Here is a 9095-nt window from a genome sequence, read left to right as displayed (position 1 = left end):
TTTTCTGTTTGACTCCAAGTTTTGAGTCACTTTTGCAAAAAACCCTACTTTTAATTTTAATTAATTTATAATTTATATGCATCATTTATATTAATAATATTATGTTACTTTAATTATACACATGATATTTTAATGTTATATCTAATCGATTTTGTTGTTTTTAGTCGATTTAGTTATCATTTGGGTAAATTGGATTGCATCTATGAATTCAACTGTAATATTTTTATTCCATATATTAAAATTTTGGTTAATTTCTTATTTGCATTTAGGTGGTTATTGTCTTAGATATGTGAATATATTTTATGAAGATTATGTATAACTTAAGATATATTATACTTAGAATGAAATAAAAAAAAGTAAACTAAAGTGTCTGATTCCAAATTACATGAATTAATATAACGAAAAGATAATATTTTGAAGTTTCATGCATATATATAAATTTTACAAAAAAACTAAATTGTAACAGTTGAATAATATTTTATTTTCATTTTTAATATGCTTTGAGTTGTCCTATGATTTATATTTATAAAATAAATTACTATTCTTATAAAATTATATATTCTTATCGTAGTTAAATCTATGATTTTAGATATAAGTTGGATTAGTCGAATCACTCACGTTGTAAATATATTGAGTTACATATATTCTTTCAAATTCAAAATAAAGTATAATTATTTTTATTATAATTAAGTTAAATGTGCATGTATTTTCATAATATTTATCAAATTATATGTTGATGTTTGTAAAAAAAATATTCAAAAATAAAACGATGATCAATACGAAGTTACATGCGTAAGTAGCTGATACATTTTTGAAAGCTCATGAGCACATATCAATATTTACAATAATTAAAATACTTTATAAATTTTAAATAACTTTATGCCTTTGATTTATTGAATGGAGACTAAAATTTATTTTAAATAATCTTAAAAATGAGAATTCAGATTTGCTTTGGTATTTTGATTATGGTTCTATTAAGTTACAAACATAAAAGCAAGAAATTTAAAAGCAAATTTAATATTAAGAAAAAAATAAATTCAATAATGATAAAATATTATATATCTACCTCGTTAAACTATTTTGTAACTATTTGATCAAACGATGTTTATTTTGAAAATTATTTTTAGTTTTTTTTTAATATCTCTTAAAAATAAGCAGTAAAAAAAATTGTTATTGTATTTAAAAATAATATTATATAAGTAAAATATATATTATCAATATTTTTTTTTCTGTAATTGAAAGATATTATAGTCAACTAAATATATGAAAAAAATAAAACATTTGAATATTACTAATTATAAACTATATTTAGACAATTAAACATATATCAGTTTATGTTACTTAATTATTTTATGTAATCATCTAAGAAAATATATAGATATATAAAAATATTTTTATTAATTTGAATTTTTTTTTGTATTGTTTAAAATTATGTTTTAAAAGAAATAATATTTCTTTTTCTAATATCAAGATTATCGGTGTAAATTGTTTTTAATGAAATCACATTATATAGAAATTTATAATTTTCATCTAAGAAAATATAAATATAAAGAAAGTATTTTATTATTTCAAAATTATATTTTATGTTATTTAAAATATTTTTTAAATGTAATATTACTATTTTGTGAACTTTCCCTTTTTTTATGAAATCATATTATATTTACATATATTTTCGTTTTTCAATTCTTTTTTTTTTAACTTTATAATAAATTTCCTTTTTTATTATATGTGTAAATTTTTCGGAAATTTTTAAAAAGGAAACTAAAAAAAAAGTATTTTAAACGTAAATTAATTCATTAAGGGTATCTGTGTAATCAACCATCGTGAGAGTTAACGTGAAAGCGACACAGAGGAAACTGACTTCTCAAATAATATTATAGAGATTTGATAGCCGACTTATAACCAGACTTATGTATTTGATTCTTATTTCGATTTCGTATTCTATCCTTTTTACTAAATGATATACGCTAATTTATTTTGTAGATCACTTTTATATTTATACTTTATCATTTATTTATTTTTAAAATTAAGTTTAAGTTTAAGGATTGAAGTCCATTTCATTTCTTTTCTTATGCTTTTCTGGTTCACCAAATTTAAAATTCAACATTGTAGTAAATTAAATAATTAACCTTTGTTAAAAAATATATTTTGTAAAATGATTGCAGTAAATATTCTCCATCACCAATATTAGTATTGGTTTTTGAAAAATAATTTATCATTTATTTATTTTTAAAATTAATTTTAAGTTTAAGTTTAAGGATTGAAGTCCATTTCATTTCTTTTCTTATGCTTTTCTGGTTCACCAAATTTAAAATTCAACATTGTAGTAAATTAAATAATTAACCTTTGTTAAAAAATATATTTTGTAAAATGATTGCAGTAAATATTCTCCATCACCAATATTAGTATTGGTTTTTGAAAAATATTTTATGTAGAATATATTATGTTATATTTTTGATCAAATTATTCACGTAAATGTTTGTGCATTCTTTATTTGCTGATGTAGTTGCTCTTTCATTTTGATGAACTTGGCTACCAACTTTGAGAATGAAATCAGTTTCAAAAAAAAAACTTTTAAGAATGAGACTGACCATCTGCATCAGAATTAAACCAGAGCTAGTATGACTGGCTCTTCTTAGCAGTTAGAACCAGAGCTAGTATGACCACCTCTTCTTGAGTTTCAAAAGGAATCATTCTTGAGGAAGTCTCAGCTCGGTTTGAGCTCACCAACTCATCAAATAATCTCAACATCGGGTGATTATTTGTGGCTTCTTCACCCGATGGAATTGTAGATTGTGGATGTGTGGTCTTCTGCATGTTTGAATGTTACTTATGATCCCTAATAGTGTCATGTTATATGGTCTTCAATATCATCAATTTAGTAATAAATTGTAATAACTCGGTTTACTAAAACCGGTTTGGTTTGTCTAATTAATTTTTTTTATCAAATCAAAACTCAATTCTTTTATTCACTTTAACCTAACCTGTGTATAAAATATATAGGTATATCTATCTCATTCTACCCAAATCCAAGCCCCCATCTTCTTTATGTGGCAATCACTGATGCTTCTCACCACCACCTCTTTTTTCTTATCTTCTCTTCTTCCCCTCCTTCAGTCTTTGCATTGTTCTTGGTTATTTCTTCGTTCATGTGTGCGGAAAGGACGTTTCGTTCGTCTCCAATCGTTACCACCACTGCCTCTTGCAAACCAATCACCACCGGATTCATTGTATTTGTTGTCCATAGAGTGATAGAGTCCCTTTACTCTTGTTGGTGTTTTGTAGCAGAACTGAGATGTGGAGGAGAAAGCGACGTCGGAGCTGCCGCTCTTCATCGTCACTCAACGCTGGAATCTTCACAATCCATCGGAGATCCACACCGTTATCATATGAGCCGTACCAAGCCACCGATGTTGAGATCCGAGCAAATGAGATCACCATCCACTCTTGCTTGCGTACCAAGAATTTTCTTCCTCACTTTCAATCGACCACTTATCAGTACTACTTGTCTTGAGCCACCGGATACATATGAAATGAAGATGATGAATCAAATGAATTTGACCGGGATGATCGAACTAAAATTGACCGGGATTTGTTAATGATTGAATAGAGAAAATACGGAATTTTCCTGTGCTATCCATATATGTGACTATAATCATGGATCCCTTTTCATTAAAAACTAAAAACGTTACAATTTATATATGAAAAATAATTTGCAAGCGAATGGCCGTTCGATGTCAAAAAAAAAAAAAAAATTTGCAAGCAAAAATTGACTGGGATGATCATACTAGTATTTTAAATTATATTCTTGACTAATTAGTATAAAACTAGTATTATCACCCTGTGCTAAGCACGGATCAGTTTTTGCTTGCATTTAAATAATCTTGTTTATAAATTCTAACATTTTATTTGATCAAAGCTAAACATTATTCTGGTCACATTCTAGAGCTGGATAAAATGGGCACCTATAATTAGAAGTGTTGCATCCAAACAACAGTTAGAACTTATAAGGGTTAAAACACCTATTGTAATTTTTTCGAATAGAGATAACAATTTTTATAAAGCATTTAAATATAGTTTAAAAATTTGACATTTCATTCATTCAATTCTATTTCTATTTTTTATATATAAGTCTTCTTTTAAATATCAATCTAATTATTTTAGATATAATAAACAGTGAACCAACAATAAATTATGAAAACCATTAAAATTTTATTGAAAAAATTAGTATATCAATGCAGTAGAAAGATAAATGGCAAACTAATTTTTTAAAAGAATATGCATTTAGGATATTTTGTTTGAACTTACATTTTAGGATTCTTTTCACTTTCCTCTTCTTCTACCGTCGTCAACACAACTTGGAACTTCAAAGATAAAAAAAAACATGCATAAAATTGTCACTTTGTATATAATACTCATAAACAGATTTGTAAAACAGTCGAATAAATTTGTATATAATAGATTACGACATACTGATCTTTTTTTTTTGAAGAATTGAGTTTTGAAATAGGAGTATACTTAAGACCCATCTTCAACCTTTAACCCTGAATCATGTAAAAACATTTGAAGACGCAAGTCATAAGTTTGAATGGATTTTTTACTACAGTCAAGCATAAAAAAAGACTGAAGAAGAAAAGAGAGATCTTATTGACCGGGATGATCGAACTAAAAATAATTAAAATCTCATTACACTTTTAAAAACAAAACGTAACTGTTCAATTTTACATTTTCTAATTAAGTTGCAGTTAGTGATATAGTTAGATATTCTTCTGCAACAAAGTTATGCTACAAAAAATTCAGCATTATAAAATCAAAATTTACCCGAAAACCATAGGTTTATTGAGAAAGAGAATATCATAAGAAAATTGAAAAGGGAGAAATATATAGAGTTGGAAAGGGCTTGGAAAGATTTATATGTTGATAATGATGATTGAAATGATTTGTTATTTTTTCCCTATTTAATTTGGGTTTAAAGATGCATGAAATGATTGATAAAAGAGAGGAATGTAAATAGATGACGTATCCACGGAAGTGAGAGTTCCTCGCAGAGCATGAGGGTGCGCAGCCGCATGGCCTGCACCTGTGGCTCGTTCATTTTCGGAAGAGCTACGACACCGGCTTTGTGTGAATATGTGATCTATATATCTGATTATTTAAGTCGATTGCAGATAATTGTTTTTGGGGTCCTGGCTTATGGTTGGTCATTAGACATGGAGGTTTTGACCATTTTGTAGGAATCTGAGGAAGAAATTCAATTTGTCGTGAGAACTTCCATTTAGATTAATCGTGAATTTATTTTAATATAAGTTTACTTATATAGTTATATAGTTTAAAATTAAATACGGGTGATACAACCAAAATAACTCCACGTCTTAGCTGTTAGAGGCTTCTTGAAGTTGATTGGTTCAGTAGTATGTAGCTATAGCACCCACTAAACATCATATACAAATTAAAGGAAAATGAACCAAGCTGCTCACTTAGGTAAACTATCTAACGAAATTAATATTCAATATACCCCTTTTTCAGAAGTAAGCACACTACAAGACTTAATGATTCCTAGATAAAACATCCCAGTGGTCTATGTCTATTCGGTGCTGTAAACAGTGAACGCGATTTTCTCTAAATTGACTGATTAATTAGGGTTTCTAGTAGGATTTGGATCCTGATAGACTAATTAAAGTTTTTGTCTTTGTGCAAAAGCTAAAGCTGAAACTGATCGAGTAGTGGTTTTCTGGATAGTTGTTGCTTATGATTTGCTCATTGGTTCTTTCTTCAGCGTTTCCTGTTAAGCTCTAAAGGAAGTTTTAATCTTTTGTTTACTTTCTGGCGGAAAGTTATCGTGAAAGTTGAGAACTTTAGTAAACTCATAAACATAGTAATCATATAAGAGCATAAGAGTTGTATCTTTGTAAGCATATTAGGAAAACAATAAACAACATAGTCTCAAACAGCTTACTAACAGGTCTCAAAATGACTATTAAAAAAAAAAAAACCTCAAGCATCATTGTAAGTATGTAATAAATGTCAGCGAGGAGTACATTCACACAGTTGAGGAGAACACTCATCTGCAGTTCATTCACACCTTCAAGCTGGACCAAAGCAATAGCTCTGTGGAGAGAGACTATTGGAGCCTCAGCTTGATGGTTAACAAATCTGTCTATGACCTCAGCAACAATAACAACTCATCTTTTCATTACCAAAATTGAGCATATGTTTCAAAAAATTTATGTGTTGACAAACATAAATTTGGCAACTCTGTCTCACAATGAGCTTAGAGCTCTATGCAACAGTCTGCTTAGATTCTGTGACGAACTTTCTAATAATAACCAAGCTTAGATACCGGTTGAGGTTTGTAGTTGAAAGTATTAAAGAATAATGTATTTTCATATGAAGAGTAAGATGAGTGACTACTGCTGTTTGTAAGCTGGAATGTTTAAAATAATGTATTTCGCTTGAAGACTGATGTTTGTAGCTGATGACTAAGATGAGTATGTTTCATATATCTCTTAAATCTTTCATTTATATTTGTTTAGCGCTTTTAAATGTTCTATCTATAATTCTATTTAAGATGTATTATCTATTTAACTCTTTTAATATTTGATTGTGATAAAAGAGTGATCAATGAAAGGAGATAAAACCAATATAGAAGAAAATTTTACTTTTTGAGCATAATATAAGGACAAAAGAAAAAAAATTACTATATTGATGTTGATGTTGACAACATCTACAAGTAACTTTCTTTCTCAGTATATTTACCTTCCTGGTGGTAGCCTTGATGAAGCTTTTCATGGTAAATCCTCAACATTCATCTTTATAGGTTTCCATTCCATAACAAAGAAGTATGATTTCTCCATGGGCTTATCAGGAGAAATCCTCTAGAATTTTTCTGCATCAGGATCCTCCTCCGTTCTTTCTCCATGGGCTTATCAGGTTTGTTTAGAATCTCTTTATCCATTGTCTCTTCTTCTTCTAGGGTCTGCTCATACCAGCTCTTTTCTTTTTCTTTTACAAAGGAGAGTACAGGTACTGACGCTTGCGATTTACTTATAGGTGGAGGCTTCTCTTCGTCAAACTTTAAGCTCTTCTTTGCAGAGCTTCCTTCATCAGATATGTTCCCCAAATCAGAGGCTTTTCCTTTCAGCTTTTGGTCCTTTGTAGATCTCTTTTGAAGGGTAAGCTTGAAAGGCCTTTCCCTTACATGCTCTGGAGAAGAAGTACTGATTTTCTCTTTTTGGGATTTATCAGTCGCAGTCGTAGCTTTATGCGGAACATGAGGGCGAGCAGGTTGCTGAGCATGAGAGGTTAGGGCTGGGCACAAGGCGAATACTTGCTATTTTGTGTGTACTTGTGACTTGACTTGTCCTGTACGAGTAATAAAATTTTCGACTTGTACTTGCCTTGTTAAAAACGAGTACTTGCTATTTCGAATACTTGATCAAAAATGAATTACTTGCAAGTTAGTTACCCCGCTTTCTTACTTACTATTTACGAGTAATTGTGAACTATTTACGAGCACTTGTGAATTATTTAAGATTTTTCTAAAGATTTTTTCTAAGTTTTTAAGAACTACTTACTAAATAATAATCTATTAGAAAAAGACATGGAAGCTTCTTTTATTTATTCTACTTAACATACAATGTGAATTAATTTAAACCAAATATTTGTTCATATTAAAAAGAAGAAAAATAAAAAAATATATGAATATTTAGATATATAGACATTGTATAATTTTTATGATGACAAAAATGTCTTATCTAAACAAGTAACGGGTAATAACAAATCATGTAGTTAAATTTTTAATACTTGTTACTATATAATACTTGACTAGATGACGAATATTTAAAAATCATGGCATATATGAAACAAGTAATAAGTATAAGAATATTAATGAGTATTTGTGTCCAATCCTAAATGCAAGTAAAAGAAAAAACAAATATAAACAAGTATTTACTAGATCATATAACAAATAGCAAGTAATGGAGCAAGTAACGGGCGTAACGAGTCAAGTACTAAGAATAATAATGATACTTGATACTTGACTTGGTCTTGCAATTAATAAAAATTGTCGACTTGTTACTTGCCATGACAATACAAAGTACTTGAATTTTCAAGGCAGGTACGAGTCAAGTAATGAGTTTAAGGCGAGTAACGAGTAATGATGCCCGGCCCTACGAGAGGTAGTAGGTGGGTGCTCTTCCTTAGAGTTTTTTTTCTTGAAGATAAGATTTTACTAGTTGACTTTCTCTCTTTTTCTACTTTTTTGCTTGAAGCAAAGGATTTCTCATAGCTTCTCTTGTTGTATGTTTTTTTTGGTGTGACATCTTTTCTAGTTCACGAGGAGCTTGACGGTAGTTCTCTCTAGGAGCATAACGGGAGTCAATGCGTTTCCAAACGTTGTCCCTGTTGTCTCTTTGAGAGCGATCTCCCGGCCGCCTTTCCGGTGTAACTAATGGGTTACGAAGGTTGAGAAAGTAAGTGAGTCGTGGTCAGAATAGATATGATAAGACGAGAGTGTTGTGGTCAGGTGATGAGTGGATGGGAGGTGTATGGTCACTCGAAGTGTGGACGGGTGTTGTGTGGTCATATGAGTTGTGAAGTGGTGGTGGAGAGACGCAAGGGGCGTTCCGGAGTGGGAAATCAAGAATGGGTGTCACATGCGTTTTGTTCTGATCATTCCTAAGAGGGGCATATTGCTGGATCCCATATAGGCTGACTGCAGCAGGATATTAGGCCATGAATAATTATTCACACATGAAAATCTATCAGTTGTGAAAAGCCTCTCGAGGGGGGATGGTGGTCTTTTCTGTTCTCAGCAAATTGTATAAACAAGAGGGAGAGAGTTGGCGTTAAGGCAGAGAACACAAACGAGAAGAAGTTGTTGTTTTTCAATCAAAAAACGTACCTTCCATGTCGAATATTAACTGTGAAACCCAGCGGCGGAATATGATGCAATAGTTCGGAAGATCGAAATAGAGGAAGAGAGAAAGGGATTAGATTTCGTAAGGATTGTGAGAGTTTGCTGGATTTTGTGATTTAGATCCACAGTTTTCTAGAGTTTCCAATTTCTGGATCGAGAAAAAGAGAAAAAGAAAAAG

The sequence above is a fragment of the Brassica oleracea genome, chromosome C4, assembly GCF_000695525.1.
Source record: "Brassica oleracea var. oleracea cultivar TO1000 chromosome C4, BOL, whole genome shotgun sequence".
NCBI lineage: Eukaryota > Viridiplantae > Streptophyta > Magnoliopsida > Brassicales > Brassicaceae > Brassica > Brassica oleracea.
This window is presented reverse-complemented; position numbering follows the sequence as displayed.